Below are 15238 nucleotides of genomic sequence, written 5' to 3'. Positions count from 1 at the left end.
ACTGGGACTACGTGTCAAGTGCTCCACAGCATTTCACTCCAGGTAACAGTAGAAAATTAGTTTATGTCTGTAGCTGTATAACCCCACATATGACTGACTTTCAGCAAAAATGGTCATTGTTTTGAACAGTTGAATGTCAAGAAGAAATCCAGACACTAGACTAGTTTTAACCATGTGGCTAGACATAAAAGATCATATCTCAAAGACTCTGTGGAGAAAGAATGAAAAAGGTTAACATATAACAAGGATAAAGATCTGGGAAGAAAGAGATGACAGGCTGAGAGAGACAGGAATGTAGTAACAAGGTTTTCCTCACAATTTCCATAGCTTTCTTCAGTGTCCCTTCTCAAAAATGAAAGGCAGCATCTCATGTTGCCTATTGCAAAACGACAGGTTCAGAACAGTTGATCTCTATCAGAGCAACCAAGTTTTTGTCTCCAGCAAAAGAACTATGCTGCTACTGCCCACCTTCAGCAGAAAAGTTATGAACTCCCTCAGGAAGTGTGGGATGAAGTACATTCCTCTTTCCTGAAGCTGAAATAATTCTATTGTTAATTTACTGCTGTCTAGGAAAAGCAAGAACTTGCATTTCCTTTCCTAGCCCTACTGAATAACTTTTGAATGGAGTAAATTTCAGTACCTAAAAAAAAAGAAAGAAAAACATCCTTCAGTTTCCTCTTGCTACCAAGGCAAATGATTGTTCCTTGATTAAACTTTCAAAGGAGAAAAAAACAGAAGAGGTATCAGAAGAGAGGCTGCCCACGGAGGTGAGCAACTTCCCTTCCTTAAATTGTTGGCCATATCTGGGCACTCCATTTCCCTCACAAGTCACTCCACACACAAGAGTACCACAGTACCTCTTCAAACCAAGATACAACACAGGCAGAATGAGAAGAGCCATGTCTGTTTACTGCTAACACAAAGAAACCAAATGCTGTTGGAGTCTTATCAACTCATTAACCCATATTCCAACTACCTCAACATTAGAAGGAATCCACAGGTACAGACAACAAATAATTCACTGAAATTGAGCTCATCCTGTGCCCCAAACACTCAGCTGAAATCCAAATGTTTTCACACCATTCACAAACACTGTCTATTGCAGCTCTCATTCCTTGGCATGTAGATGTTCCTGGGTTCTCCTGGATGCACTTTTCCATTTCTCCCTCTCCCCTGTGCAATTACAACATGAGATGTCATTCAGCTGGGGGAGGGAGGAGGAGAAAAAGGAAGGAAAGGGTGGTGAGCTGATGTCCCTATGCTAGCTTACCTCTTGCTCTATCCCCATGGTTTTTTTGGGCTCCCCTCCTAGTAAACAAACAGTGCCTGCCTTTTGTATCTTATCACATCATTTCCAAATAGCAGCACAAGCTCCAGCTTGGTATCACTGCTACTTTATTCCCACCTCTCTAGTCATGAGCAGCATCCCTGGAGCTGACATCTAGGTTACACCCTGCCATAGTCTGCAAAGGTCAGGTCAGTTCTAGACTCCAGTGCGGCTGGGAGATCTAAAAAAAACACCTATGAGCAAACACAGCTCCCAGGGGAGCTGACATAAAATTCCCCCTTCCCTGCACTGACCATTGGGAACTGTTCCCTCCTCCCCTTTTTGGATAAAAAGATGAGATTATCATTAGGATCTGCATCAGTAAAAGCAGTCCCAGGAAACCTCTCAGGGATCACAGCCACACCAGGAGTACCTCAGCAACACAGGAGCTGGGGGAGCTGCACTTTGCACTCCTGTATGGGCAGCACAGCGTAAGGGCAGCCACCAGGGCAGGCGTGTGCCTTGCTCCTGCGTGATGTCCCTGCAGCTACACTGCATTGATGGGGTTTCCTTTACTCCAGGGTGTTAGGACAGAGATCAAGGGGCAGAGAAAAGAGTCCTAAATCATCAGGCTGTAAGAGCACACCCAGGCTCTGCTGTTGCTCTTGTGGGCAATTGCCAGTGGCACAGCCAGAGTGGGAGTTTCCTGCCTCAGCCAAGGACAGACAGCAGCAGCACAGACAGCTCTCCCTTCACCTGCAGCTACCCTGAGCTACTCTAAGATTAGGACAGCCTCTGTGTTTGCAAAGGAGAAAATGAACAAAATCCTAATCCATTCATGGATTACCCAAGTGACTGAGAAGTAATTTTTAAATCCTGCAAGGAAAGAGGAACAAGTCCAAGAGGTGTCATCAGCTCTGCATTACCATGTATAAACCAGGAATGCAAGTTCACTCATGGCAAAGTAACAGTGCCAGAGCCTTTATCAAGAGACCTGCACCTGCAAAAGAACTGAGATTTCTCATGTGAGGCATGTTCACGGGATATCTGAAACCCAGAGAGAAAGAAAGAAAGAAACCCAGCAAGAAAGCTTAGAGTAAAATGTCATCCTGACCTCAACCAGTTGCATTTAGGTTTAGACCAGGAATATACAGTTACATATAATTTACAGATCCTTTCTTAATACACAGCATAGTCAGAAACAGGACTTGTACTCAAATTTATTGAATATTGATATATGTAATTCAGCAGCATAACTATTAGTTATTTCATCTGCACAAATACTTAGAAATAACTGGTAAAAGAAAAATATTTATGGTTTTCCTCTAACACTGAAGAGGAGTTCCTCATCATTAATACAATAATTACAGGATTACCAACATCACAAATTAGCTGTAAGGTGTGCCTTCTATGTAATTTAAGACATGAATGAATACGAGTCCAGCATGCCTGGTTAAGCCATCTACTTAGACACAAGTATTTCAGCAAGCTACAAGCTAAATACAAACACACCTCTTTTCTTAGCTGTAGTGTGATTTTTGCAGCTGCAGATGCAGGACTTTTGGCTGTTTTAAAGGGGTACTGCCAACTTCAATCTAACTCTAAATCTAGTTTTGTACCAGTAAGCTTTCACAGACTCTCAGGCCAGCAGAAATATTCCCATGATTGAAGAGCTTAATTCCCATGCAGGGAGTTATTTTTACTGAACATATCCCTGCAGTGCAACCAACCCAAACACAAGTACTGAAAATGTGACAGTGAGAAATAAACAATATGTACATTATAAGAAATACAGAAAAAGATACTAACATAACTTTCAGTAAGAGTAGTATATTTCAAGCAAGTGCATAATTACTCAAAGAAAACCTTGTTTATTTCACTTCTCAAAGCTCAGTTGCCTTATATATTTCAAAGTTTCTAGCTAAAAGGAGCCTCGTGGATAGTCAGTTCCAGTATATCCAGCTTGTCCACTGAGAGGCCATTTATTTGCTCAGCTTCCCCTAAGTCCACTACACCAGCACAGACAAAGTTCATTTAAAGTGCAGAATAACCAAGAACGCCAATTTTGAGTCTAACACCCAAGGATTTCCCGTAGATTCTTCATTTTTTTTCAACTTTCAAAGAAGCACAACAGGACCAACAAGGGAAGCAGCATTTTTTTCTGTCGTGTCAGACTTAACAGTAACTTTTATCGAGACAGAGGAATCATTTCCAGGTGCTCCCGAGCACTAACCTTAAAGGGACAAGGCAAGAGAGGACTGCATGAGGTAAGAGAAGTCTTCTTGGAATGGAATAAGTATATGGAGTATATGGAATTAAGTCATTGCAGTGAATGGATAACCGGGTTTTTATTATCATACAAGAAGAAAACCTACATTTAGAAGCAGCTACCCTTGTAAAGTACTAAACACCCTTAAACACATCTTAGGACGACAGCCCGCAGAGATTAAGAATGAACCATAACACAACAAATGGAGGAACAGAGGCACAAGCATTACAATCCCTCGCACTGCCTTTATCTCGAATGACAATAAAAGGGCTAAAGGCAAGACAAGCAGCAGCCTGTGCGAGCTGCGGGCGGTTTATGCCGTGCCTCACGTAGGGGTGCCGTAAGCTCCGTGTGACGGAAGCACCGGCAGCGCTCTGTGACCCTGAGGCGGCCGCGGCCGGCGGGCGCTGCGAGGCACCCGCGCGGCGCTCGGGGCGATGAGGCCGAGCCGCAGGAGCCGCGCGGTGCCCTCGGGGCTGAGCCGCCCGCTCCGGCCCGGGTCCGCCCCGTTCCTGCCCGGCACCGAGTCGTATAACCGGGGCACGGAGCCGGCACGGACCGGCAGCAAGGACGCCGGCGCCCGCCGCCCGCCGCAGCCGCAGCCGCCGCTCCCCACACGGCGCGCAGACCCCGCTCCGCGCGCCGCCACCGCACGACGGGGACCCTCCTCCGTCCCCCCCACCCCACCTGCCGACCCGCAGCCCTCCCGCCCCGCCGCGGGTACTTGCCTTCGCTTCATGCCGCTGCTCGGGGGCGGCGGAGCGGGGTTGGAGCCGGGGCTCGGGCTGGAGCGGAGCGGGACCGGCCCGTCCCTGCCCGCCGCGGGAGGGGCGGGTACAGCCGCGGCGGCGCGCGCGCGCACACCTTGGCAGCTCGCGCTGCCGCTGCCCCGCCCACCGCCCACCGCGCGGGCAGAGCCCCTTCCCGCCCGGCCCTTCGGGCGGCGCACCGGGGAAAGGGGAGGGACGGCGGGAAACGGCGGCTCCGCGGCCGCTGGGCACGCGGTGGAGACGGGGGAGAAGGGGAGGAGGGCGAAGGCAACGGGAAAGCAACAGGTGTGGCGGAGAACGGGCACCATGCCCCGCGTGGTTCTCCCTCGACAGCCCCTGAACACTCCCGCTGCTCCCCCGCCCCGTGTGGCAGTGGTACGCTCCCTCGGCTCGAATTGCAACCGGCCGGGCGGGGATTGGTGGAGATCAAAAAAGGGGGCGGGGCCAGGCAGCGGCCGTTTAAAGCGCCCCCGGGCGGAGGGGTGCGCGCCTCGGGAGCGCGCCCCGTGCCCCGGAACGCGCCAATGGAACCGAGCGGTGGCACTGGAGGAACCGGCGGGGGGAAGGCGGCAAATAAATCATATCTAAAGGCGGCCGCAGAGACGCTTGAAAAGCCGTCTTGAGAAAAGCCCGGAGATGTTTTTGGCTCGGGGGTGGCCGTAGCAGCTCGTCCCGTTGGGACCGTGATGCGCTCGGGGACAGCTCCGTGCCCCTGCGCTCGGGAAGTGTAGTAATTACATATCCTCGGAACAGAGAGAGACATAGTTCTCCCAGGAAAATCCTGGGAAGCTGTATAGAAGCTGTAGGAAACTTAGAAGAAAGAATTTAAACAATTATTATCTCTCTTTCTGTAACTATTGTTTATAGATATAGTTCTCTAGAGTGCGCTATTCATAGCTCACTAATAGTGTGAGAGCGGATTCCTAAGGGCTAATCAGGTCTTAAGTCCAGCATTGTTTCTATAAGAACTGTAGATTTCTATTAATAAAGTGACTTTTCATGCCTTCTCATGGAGTCTCTGTATCACCTTTACCTGTCCTGACACCCCTACAGTGACAGAGAGGATGAGCAGCATTGCAGCAGGTGGATGCTGCTGCCATCATCCTTGTCTCCTGCTAATCAACTCAGCTTGGGAGCCCCAGATATTGGCTAATCCCTCAGGTCACACCGAGGTGACAGTGTAGGTGACTGGCTGGACTGGGGAATGAGCCAGCCCTGGTCTTTGGCACAGCATTGAGAGGAACCCAGAAATGTCCAACTAAAGCCACAGCCTTCCAACCCTATCTTAAGAGGAGCTTTGGTCTCCATAGCATATTAGAGATTCTGGTATGAAAAGCAGTCAGGTATTGTAGTAACACAGAATAAAGCACCAAGCAGATATCATTCATAAGAGATGTGTTAAATGAGCTAATGACATGGCTGAGCAAATTCTTACTACAGTGAGGTATGACAAATATCAGCCAGAAGTGCACAATTCCCAATTCACTATCTATATCCATGTCTGAGAACAGATGGAGGAAAGCCTTTAGCTGATCTAAACTTGGCTCAGCCCACCCTGTTTACTGATGGAGTTTCCATGAGCAGAGAAATTAGAGCGACTGGTTGCGATCACGGGAGAGCCTCAGCCTGCTGATTCACCTTCCATTATCTGCTCAAAACCAACATTTGCAGGTGTCCTCCCCTGCAAAGATGCAGGCTGGGGGTGTGTTAATTATTGAAAAATGAATGCAGATGGAGGAGGGGGTTTACACACAGTGATAAAGGAGATGTTTGGAAATGCTCTCCCGGGGCCTGACTCGCACGGAGTTTGCAGTGATTACTGGCTGAGCACTCCGAGCAGTCAGGAGGAGAGCTGGCAAGTTGAGCAGAAACCTTTGTAAAGTGCTAATAAGGACCCAAACAATTCCCATTAGGGAACTGCAGAGCCATCTGCACTCTAGCATCAGGCTGCCTATGGCATCCACAGCAAGGCTTGTATGTCTTGGCTCGATATTTTGGAATCCAGCACCAGAGAGGCTAAGTCATATGACAGGGTTATTTGCATCATTATGCTGCTGGATTCCCAGAGAAGTTTGCAGTAAGAGGAGGGGTTTAAACAAGTGGAACTGAAGCAGAAACAAAGGACTGTAGTGCCTCTGCATGTCCCTTGTCACCAAGTGCACGTGGTGGGCAGAGTGGGAGGAGGGTGGCAGGCAGTACTGTACAGAACTTTAGGCTAACAGAGCACACTCACAAAAACTGCAACATCAGTACAAAACGGGCTCTTTTGCAACACAAAAACAAGCTAAGACAGCTGAAATCCTGCATCACAGCTCGGTTAGAAGCCTGGTGTTCCAGGCTGGTGATGTGCAAGGCAAGCCCCGCACCATTATCTCCCCCGAGGGTTTGACAGAACCGCTGGTTTGCGCCGGGCTAGGGAGCAGCGTACCCAGCCAGGCAGTGATGGATTCCCTGTGAATTCCTGCCTGCAGGCACTGTAAACTTGGGTGTTGGCACTCCAGAAGTGACCTCTAGTGAGCAGAGCAGCTGTTGAGGAAGCAGTTCCAAACCAACCCAGGGGAAAATATTGTGGTTCCAGATTGAGCTTTTTCAAGGAGCTGAGCTGCTACTGCTCAAAATAAAGTCAGAGTATGGCACAGTGTCCCATTTTCAAAAGTCTATATAGAAATATAAGAAAAAATAGAAATTTTATAGAAAAATAAGTCTATATAGAAAAATTATATATAGAAAAATAATTTTTATGTATTCCAAGAGAAATTATTGATGGCTCATAAGGCCCAGGTGTTGCTCCCAGTCAGACAAGGAGTATAACAAGGAAGGCAAGTTACAGAAGAAAACTCAAGAAAGTTTTTGGTATCTCTATGAAATCAAAGCTATTTTCACAGTAAAAAATAGCCAAGGAATCTTAAATTCTATTTTGACAACCTTCCAAAGCTCAGGACTTGCCAGGTGCATGCTCCTGTGGGAATCTGTAATCTCTTTTAAGCAAGAGCACCGAATTCCATGGGAAGCAGGGTCCCCACATCTGGAAACAGGAAGGAAAAACACAGCAAGCAGATTTTCAAACAAGGAGGTGATCACTGAATGAGAGCACTGGAAGGGATACTGAGAGGTCATCTAACTCCAGCCCTGTGAAAGCATCTCTGTCTCATCTGTTTTACCTCTTAAAGACCTCCCCAGTGCAGACACCACAGTCTATCCAGGAAAGATGTTCTTTTCTCATGATTCACTATTTTGCCTGTAGGAAGTTTCCCCTAATGGTAAAGCTGGATCTCTCTCACCATAATTTACATGTACTTCTCATCCTACCCAACAGTGACACAAAAACCCCCATTTGTTCCTCTCACTCGTGCAACAGCCTTTTAGATGCATGAAGATTTCTCATGTCACTTTTCCCATTCCCCAGACCTAAAATTCCATTTCTTCTTGTCTGTCCTCCTAGTTTATATTGGGTGAGGCTCTGTTGATTCATGGTGCTCCCCTTTGGTGGCTCCCACTTTAACCCAAGTCTTTCCTGAATTTCTCTCTGCAGGAACAGCATACAGTGTGATCCCAGCTGAGGCCTTACCAGTGCAATGCAGAATGGAAGGAGCACTTGGTGTGCTCTGCAATCATCCCTCCTGTTTATACATTTTAGTGTGACATTCTCAGTGACAAAGGATTTTTTGTTGCTGTTTTTTGCTTCAATTTGTAAAAGTCAAGGCCGCAACATGAAACCAAACTGAAGCCCCTGAGATGCTCTCCATTAACAGGAACTCTTTTCTCCTGTGTACAAGTGTTTCTGTTAAAGGTCACTGTATTTGAATTGACATCTGCTGTAAGAAACTGAATTGGGATCTTGATGAGTTATACTCTTGTTTTCTCATGCTCACACTTACTGGGACAGCTAAACCCATTTTTTTTTAATGTAAAAATAATCTGTATACAAATGAGCAGCTAAGAACTTCCAAAAGAAGAACTGTTTTCAGAAGAATCTGAAGGACTAGTCTAGTCTACAGAGGCTTTAAAATTTGCTGTTTTCTGTCCAGTTGTTCTGGAGCACTGACTTCCTAAGCAAGAGCACAAGTGTTCAATCTGTGGTTCCAACGCAAGGCAGAAGTCACCAAGCACCCAGCATTCTCCTGGTGCAAGTGATTATTCACTGCACAGGCATCTGAATAGCTGCAATATTTATGAAATGATGTATTCACCCTCTCAACACACATGCACACCCTAATCCTGACTGATGTTGTGTGCTGAGCTGGGAGCTGACTTTCAAATGAATTGCTGGTGTTGTTTGGTTGCAAGGAAACAAATACAAGTCTAATTCACTTCAAAAAAAAACCACCTACCTCTTGGTGCACTAAGTAGAAACTTCTGTTGGTAAAAACTTCTGCAGTCAAAAAGGAAAATAAAAAGGCAGCCCGTCACAGCCAGTGAGTTTTGATCATGGAGGTAAATGTTTCTAACTCTTCATGCTGAAAAAATAAGTGTTCTGATAGCAACTAATAAGGAAGGTTTCTCTGGGGCTCCATGCAAATCTGCTGAGTGTTCAGTATAGACTTCAGCATTTGGAACTATTTTAAGAATAAGAGAGGTTCTGGGTCTGTGCATATCCACTGCAGACAATTTTACTGCTCACAGGTTTTGCCAAGCAGTAAAATGTAAAGTTGCAGCTTTGGGTTTGCTGCTATGACTCAGGACTGTGGGCATATGAGAAGCTGATGAGAAACACACAACTCTCACTTCACTATACTGTAAAGCTTTAAGTGGAATTAACACAAACCAAAGGCTACACAAGTGCAGAAAACTCCCTCCCAAAATGGTAAATTATGCCAAGGCTGGGAAGAGTAGCCCAGCTGAGTTTCACTCCATGCTTTAGGAATAACAGTTCAAGTGTGTAAAGAGGTGTGAGATCCTCCAAAGCAGCAAGACAAGTGTTTGTCAAGGAAGAAAATATAGATATTCAAGAACATCATACCCAGATGAAGTACTACTAGACTGCTGGCCTACAATTAACACACCAACAAAAAAAATCACAGGTACAGCATTTCCTTGTACTCAGACAGTCCCCAAGAAGGACCAAAGGGAATGGATTCAAATGTGCCTTGGTGAAATGTAATGGCAACTCCTGCAAGGTCATTATTGAGACCCTTCATTGGTTCTTCACCCAATTTGGACTATAGAAGTTCCTCACAAGAGCTGCCTGTAAAGCTGAGATTGGTTTGCTCCACAGAGCATGCATCAAGGTCTAAAAGGCATGTTTACTATTTGGAGTTTGGATTAGGGAGAGCCTGAGCTATGTTTACTATGCTTGTTTATAAAACAACAGCTTTTTACTCCTTTAAGGAAATGTACAGAGCAGCTCCCCTGTGGTGCTGTTGTGGAAATAATTGACAGTCTCTTCCAAACAGATTTGGAAGTTTCCTTCAAACTCTTAACCATGGTCAGGTTCTCTTTAGCCATGTTGTCCTGGTTGAGAAGCTTATTGTTTATTAGAGCTACTGGAACTGTTCTTTGACAAGCTATAAAAAAGACTCTACCTATGTTCAATCCAAATTCATCACTGTTTAGAGAAGTACTAATAAAAAGGGAAAAGTAAATCAATGAAGTCACTTTATTGATCTTGAGAATGTGGAACTACTATTAATAAAACATGTTGATGTTGTTTTATGGATAGGTCAAAGTCCTGCTAAGGGTGTGTTTGTCATCCTGATTTTTGTGCCGTTTCATCAACAAAGTATTTGCTCTTGCAGTATTGTAGTTATTCATCTCCTGTTTTCCTCCCCCACAGCCAGAACATCTGCTAAATGTTTCTGAATCTGAGCTTGTTGGGCTAGGGCCCGTTGCTTTTCCATATTTATGAACTGTGTGGTACACTGGCACTCATTCAGCAGCCTGCTTCCCCAGGCTCATGCACAATGACATCAGCTGCTGTGGGTTTGTGTGCAGGAGATCCACATGTGCAGGGCTCACACAGGGGGCTGCAAAAATCCTCTGGCCTCCAGAAGCACTCAAACTCCACTGCTGCCCGGGAATAAAACTATCAACTAATGTTTGAGCCATGCAGGGATGAGGAAGAGGAGCTAGAGGTATTTATGGTGTCACCTGGAATTGTAATGAAGAGTAATGGGCTAAAATTGAATGGAAAGAGTTCTATCTGACTCCAGAAATATCATCCAAATATTTTTCTGTTTGGTCAAAGAGGCCAACTAAACAAAAGCTACTATGCTTGTGTTAGTTGTAACAGGCAGGACAAGGCAGAACACAGGAGTGGTTCTGGGGATAAAGGAGCACATAATTAATTTCTGACTTCTGTTTTTGCTCTGTAGTAGCCCAGCCTGTCATGCCAACACTCACACAGGCACAGCTTTATGCTCTTTACACACGGAGGGGAGGGTGCTGTGCCGTTCTCGTGCCCCCACGTGACTCCCATCACACCAAGAGAAGCTGTGCTCACAAACTGCCCTTGTGTGCCTGGGCTCAGTGACCTGTCCCTGCTCCCCTCCCAGCCGCTCTGCAAACTGTGCCTTTCCAAAGTCAAGCATGCAGGATTTTCAAACCTCGTGAGAAACAAGGGATCCCCATCTCCTCTCGACTGTGAGGGCTCTGAGGATCATTTGTCTGCCCAAATGCATGCCAGCAACAGACCACAAGCACAATCACAGCCTAATAGTCTTAATGAGATTACAGCTAGAGATGCCCCAGTGCTGCTGGCTGATTAAGGAACAGAACAAGCACCAAATTCATCTGGAGAAAAAGAAATCTCCTTGCCTTTCAACCTGCAGGTTGATCAGGATTTCAGATCTATGGTGCAAAACCTTTGATTTCTTTTCCCTTGTAATTCCTTACGATTGGTTGTTTTTTTTTTTTTTTTTTTTTTTTTTTGTTGTTGTTTTTTTTTTGCAATGCCTTACTTTCTTTACAAAGCAGTGTATTCATTTCACAGATGACTAAGTTACATTAATATTTTTCAGGGCATGATTTAAAACTGATGATCACACTGCTCAGTAACATGAGTACTTTTATAGATGCCTATTGTTAGCCATGGTAGATTGATCTCACCCATGGTTACTGTCTGTATGCTTGGCTATGACACCCATGTGCTACAGGGGAACGTGGTGGATCTTTGCCAGTATAATAATTCCTTTTATCAGCAGTTTATCTGGAGCATCTGTTTGTCTCATCAGAATGAAACTGCTTGTAACTCTATCCTCCACAGGGCAAATACTCTGTCTGCACCTGTTCAAGCATTTGATTTACTTACTGCTTCAATTCTTAATCTCAATGAAAACAAGTAAGTCAGCTTGTACAACAAAGGCTGGAACCATGAATTAAATGGAAAAGCTGGTATAGGAGCATATCAGCTGGCTAGAGCACAAACCTGGTATTAAGGTAGGATTGTGCAGTGCTCACTGCAAACTGCAGATCTCATCGAGCTTCCTGCAAGAAACCTGCTGCTGGTAATGGCAAGGCTGCAGCTCCTGCAGGAATTCATGCCTAGGACAAAAAGCCAGTAGCAGTGCATTCATGGATTTTGCAAGAAGCCTAGAGCTAGCACAAAAGAAAATTCCTCCCCTCAGACACGAGAAACACTGGAATTTCCTAGCCAATGACAAAAAATAAACAACATTTGCAGCAGAAGGTAGGAGAGGCTGGCTGGGTGGGTACTCACCGGGAATGACCTTCTTCTCACACGAGTCAACTCCTCCCCGACAGGTGCTCCCAGCTCCCCGCCTCTGCAGGGGCAGACACCCAAGTGAGAGCCCCCGTCACTGCCCTGCCCTGCCTCACACGGCTTCTCTTTGCAGCAGCAATTTTCTCCTTCTCCAGGCTGTGAGGTAAAGCCAAAATTTAAAAGAAACGGGATCTCGGATGCGAATCTCCTTGTGTGAGCCTTTGCCAGAGCATCTCGCCGAGCCTCGAGGAGGCTGAGTGATGATGGCTCTGGCTGCCAAGTCGTCACGGTTGCCACAGCAACGGAGCAGTGGTCCCCTGTGGCTGGCTAAGGGAGTGGCAATGGGAGCACCGAAGGGATGCACTGCCTCCTCCTTCCAGGATTCCTCTGGCCTGGGTAATCCACCCATTTCTTTAAAAAGGCTGTTTTATGCAGAAGGTGTTTCCCTCACACCCCCCCTCCCACCTTGGTTACTCCACTCACAGAGCTCCACAGCATCTTTAATCTTGTTTCTGTGCTGGAGGAAAGTTGGCATAACCCCGAGAGAGCTGCTGGCTTCCCCTGAGAAATACCATGGCTTGTGGAAAGAGGAGAAAAGAAACCTTGTTCTGGTGAATATCTGAGCAGGAGCACACGCTCCCCAGTGTTTGAAGAAGTGCCGGGACAGTGTGATATAATCTTGTCTCTGTGAGCAGGTGAATGAGCAGTTGAGAGAGCAGGAGGGGATTTCTCTGCCAAGTGTTTCTCTGCCAACACGGCCGAGCACAAGTGTGTCTGTGAGGCCCTGTTACAGCAACGGGGAAGCTCAGGGCCGGCAGGATTCCTTTGTTCCTGTCCCCTCAACTGAAAAGTCTTGGTGCTGTCATTTCTGAGCCATAATATTGCTGTTTTCTACTTATTTTTATTATAACATTGACATAAACATTAGCAGTAATGTTAGGCAGGACAGTCCACCCCTGTGCAGATCTGCAGACTCTGGGCTGTAGTCAGAAAAGCAGCCAAGGCTTCAGAAGCAGGCGTTATTTTGCTGGACAATGAACAATTCAGCCTTGTTTTGGAAAGCAACTCCTTGGATAGTTAAATAATACCACTTGTTTATGAGACAGACTATTTATCTCATCTTCTCTATAAAATGTTGCTAACGGTTCTTTGTTGCTTTTCTGATTATTCTCTCTTAAAGCCAAGTGCTTCTTTTAAGGTGATGGGTTTCCTCTCTCAGGGCACCAGTAACAAACACAGCTCTGTGTGCGCGTAGGTGGTGTGGACAAAAACAAACACACAGAAGTAAAACCCACACATTTGCTTTCTTAACTGACTCTCCTGTCCTCACTTTCAACCCAGGCTGTTTGGGCAATCTGTGACAGGACTCATCCCAATTTGCTAGGTAGGGACCGGCCTCCAGGTGCCAAAATCCAGATGTTAAAGATCCCCTCATGACAAGGGGTTAAGTAACTTTTTGCTCCACTACAATTTTTACAATCAGCAGAGATGGGACTAGTTAAGAACAGCAGTATCAGCCAGAAGGGCTGATTATAATCTAGTTCAATTCTAGAAAGAATTGGACTAGATTATACAAGCTGTGAGCAGGCAAAAAAAAATCTCACGTGTTAAAAGAAGTAAAAATTCTAATCTTTTCACTTATCTTTGCCTCTGACTTCAGACTGAGTTTTCCAGCTTTCCTCCACATACTGTGAGATTAAAATTTAATTTGATTTAGAAAAAATGTTTCAATTTCTGCTATGTTTATAGGATTCTTAAATGTGGGACTTGGAGAACATCACCAAACACGGTGATGGCCATGACAACACCACTGGGCTTGGCAGTGCAGAATATCTCTGTGGAGTAAGAAAGTCCATCTAGGCCCAGCCTAAGGGAGTCTGGAGCCTTCTGATTACAGGTGCTGGATTTATCAGCATTACCCCCACACACAGACACCCTCCCTGCACACTGCCTTGTTCAAAATCAGTTATTAGTTCCCCCAGACTTAGAAACATCCAGTTCCACACAGGTGTGAGGTTACTAAACATATGAAGGCATCTTCTAGAAATCCAAGTTATCACGGGCATTTTATGCCTGTTTCCTCAGTAACCTTAAATGAGAATGCAGCAAGATAGAAACTGAGCTGAACACTTGGTCTCACATAGGAAAGTGGTGCTTGGTACATATAATTAAATAAATCTGTTTTGCTGACACTCCCTCCCCCACCCTTTCAGCTATTTTTATGCTTGGCTTAGTGGAAAAGACTTGGTTCCTGGTGTGAAGCATGAAGCCATTCAAAATGAAGCTGTCCCCTGAAGAAGACAATCGTGAGAAGGAATAATGCTGGGCTCTCAGGGAGTAGGAAAGCAGCAGAGGAATGCAGGGGAGAGGAGGTGGCTGGGCTTGGCCTGCAGCACTGAGAAGTCTTTTCCATTTGCAGCTCTCTCCTCCTGCAGTCAGAGCTGTTTCATGGCATCACGAGGGCTGCTGTAGCATTACTCAGGGAAGAGGGTATAAAAATGACAGCAGCTAATAAGCACCCATTTCTCATCAGTGGCCTCATAAGGCTAATTGCACAAACAGAACGTTTCGGAGGCTAACGGGCTGGAAATGACATTCTGTCTGCTGGATCCCAACCAGCACAGAGAAACTGCCTCCCTGAGCCTGGACACTCACAAAGGGAGGGTTAGCCCTGAAAGTGTGTCCACAGGAGGACAGAGACTTCAGAAACTGAGCTGGAGTGCTAAAGACACAGCACAGTCATTCTTCCTGGTGATCAGGAGCAGAAACATTGAATGTTCCTTTGTCCAAAAATGTCCAGACCACATTCCTGGTTCTGAAGTTCCCTCACAGAAAGGAAGGCTTTGTCTGGAGCTCGCGACTGAGGACAGCAAAAAGACTTAAAAAAACCTGAAAAAAAACCAATCCAAGCTTGGTGGAGCAGGGTGGAAACACACCTTGAGGCCTTGGTTCAGGGGAGGCATTCATGCTTCCCAGAGGAGAGGCTGGCTGATGGGAAGGACAGACACAGGACAGAGCTGTGTGTGGTCCCAGAGCAGCATAAAGGCAGGGAGTGTGTGTTTGTGTGTGTAGGAAGGGAGCTGCTGTAGTGGGAGTGCAGCCCCTGCACGTGAATTATAGATGTCAAAGCTGAAAAAGTGCTTGTTGGCCTGTTCACTTGCCCTTCTTTTGTCTGCTGAAGATCTGAAAAGTTGACTCTTCCACTCATTGCACCAAAGGATCTAATGCAGTATATTTGCTCTAGTGTCATCATCCACTAATTAGATAATTCTGAC

The 15238-nt window shown here is 46.1% G+C and overlaps 1 protein-coding gene across 7 annotated transcripts in view; it reads right to left on the bottom strand.

Annotated features, from left to right (window-relative positions):
• MICAL3 (microtubule associated monooxygenase, calponin and LIM domain containing 3) overlaps positions 1–15238 on the bottom strand; it is a 174848-nt gene that overhangs the window by 149088 nt on the left and 10522 nt on the right. For 3 of the 7 annotated variants that reach the window (XM_030960433.1, XM_030960436.1, XM_030960435.1), the window contains exon 1: positions 11961–12194. The exons of 1 other annotated variant lie outside the window; for it this stretch is intronic. The gene's annotated coding sequence lies outside the window, so the exon portion shown is untranslated. Of the gene's footprint in view, positions 1–11960; positions 12198–15238 lie in introns of those variants that run through there. 3 more of the 7 variants (XM_030960432.1, XM_030960434.1, XM_030960437.1) reach the window with 2 other exon arrangements.

Source organism: Camarhynchus parvulus, chromosome 1A (genome assembly GCF_901933205.1).
Source record: "Camarhynchus parvulus chromosome 1A, STF_HiC, whole genome shotgun sequence".
Taxonomy (NCBI): Eukaryota; Metazoa; Chordata; class Aves; order Passeriformes; family Thraupidae; genus Camarhynchus; species Camarhynchus parvulus.
This window is presented reverse-complemented; position numbering and strand designations above follow the sequence as displayed.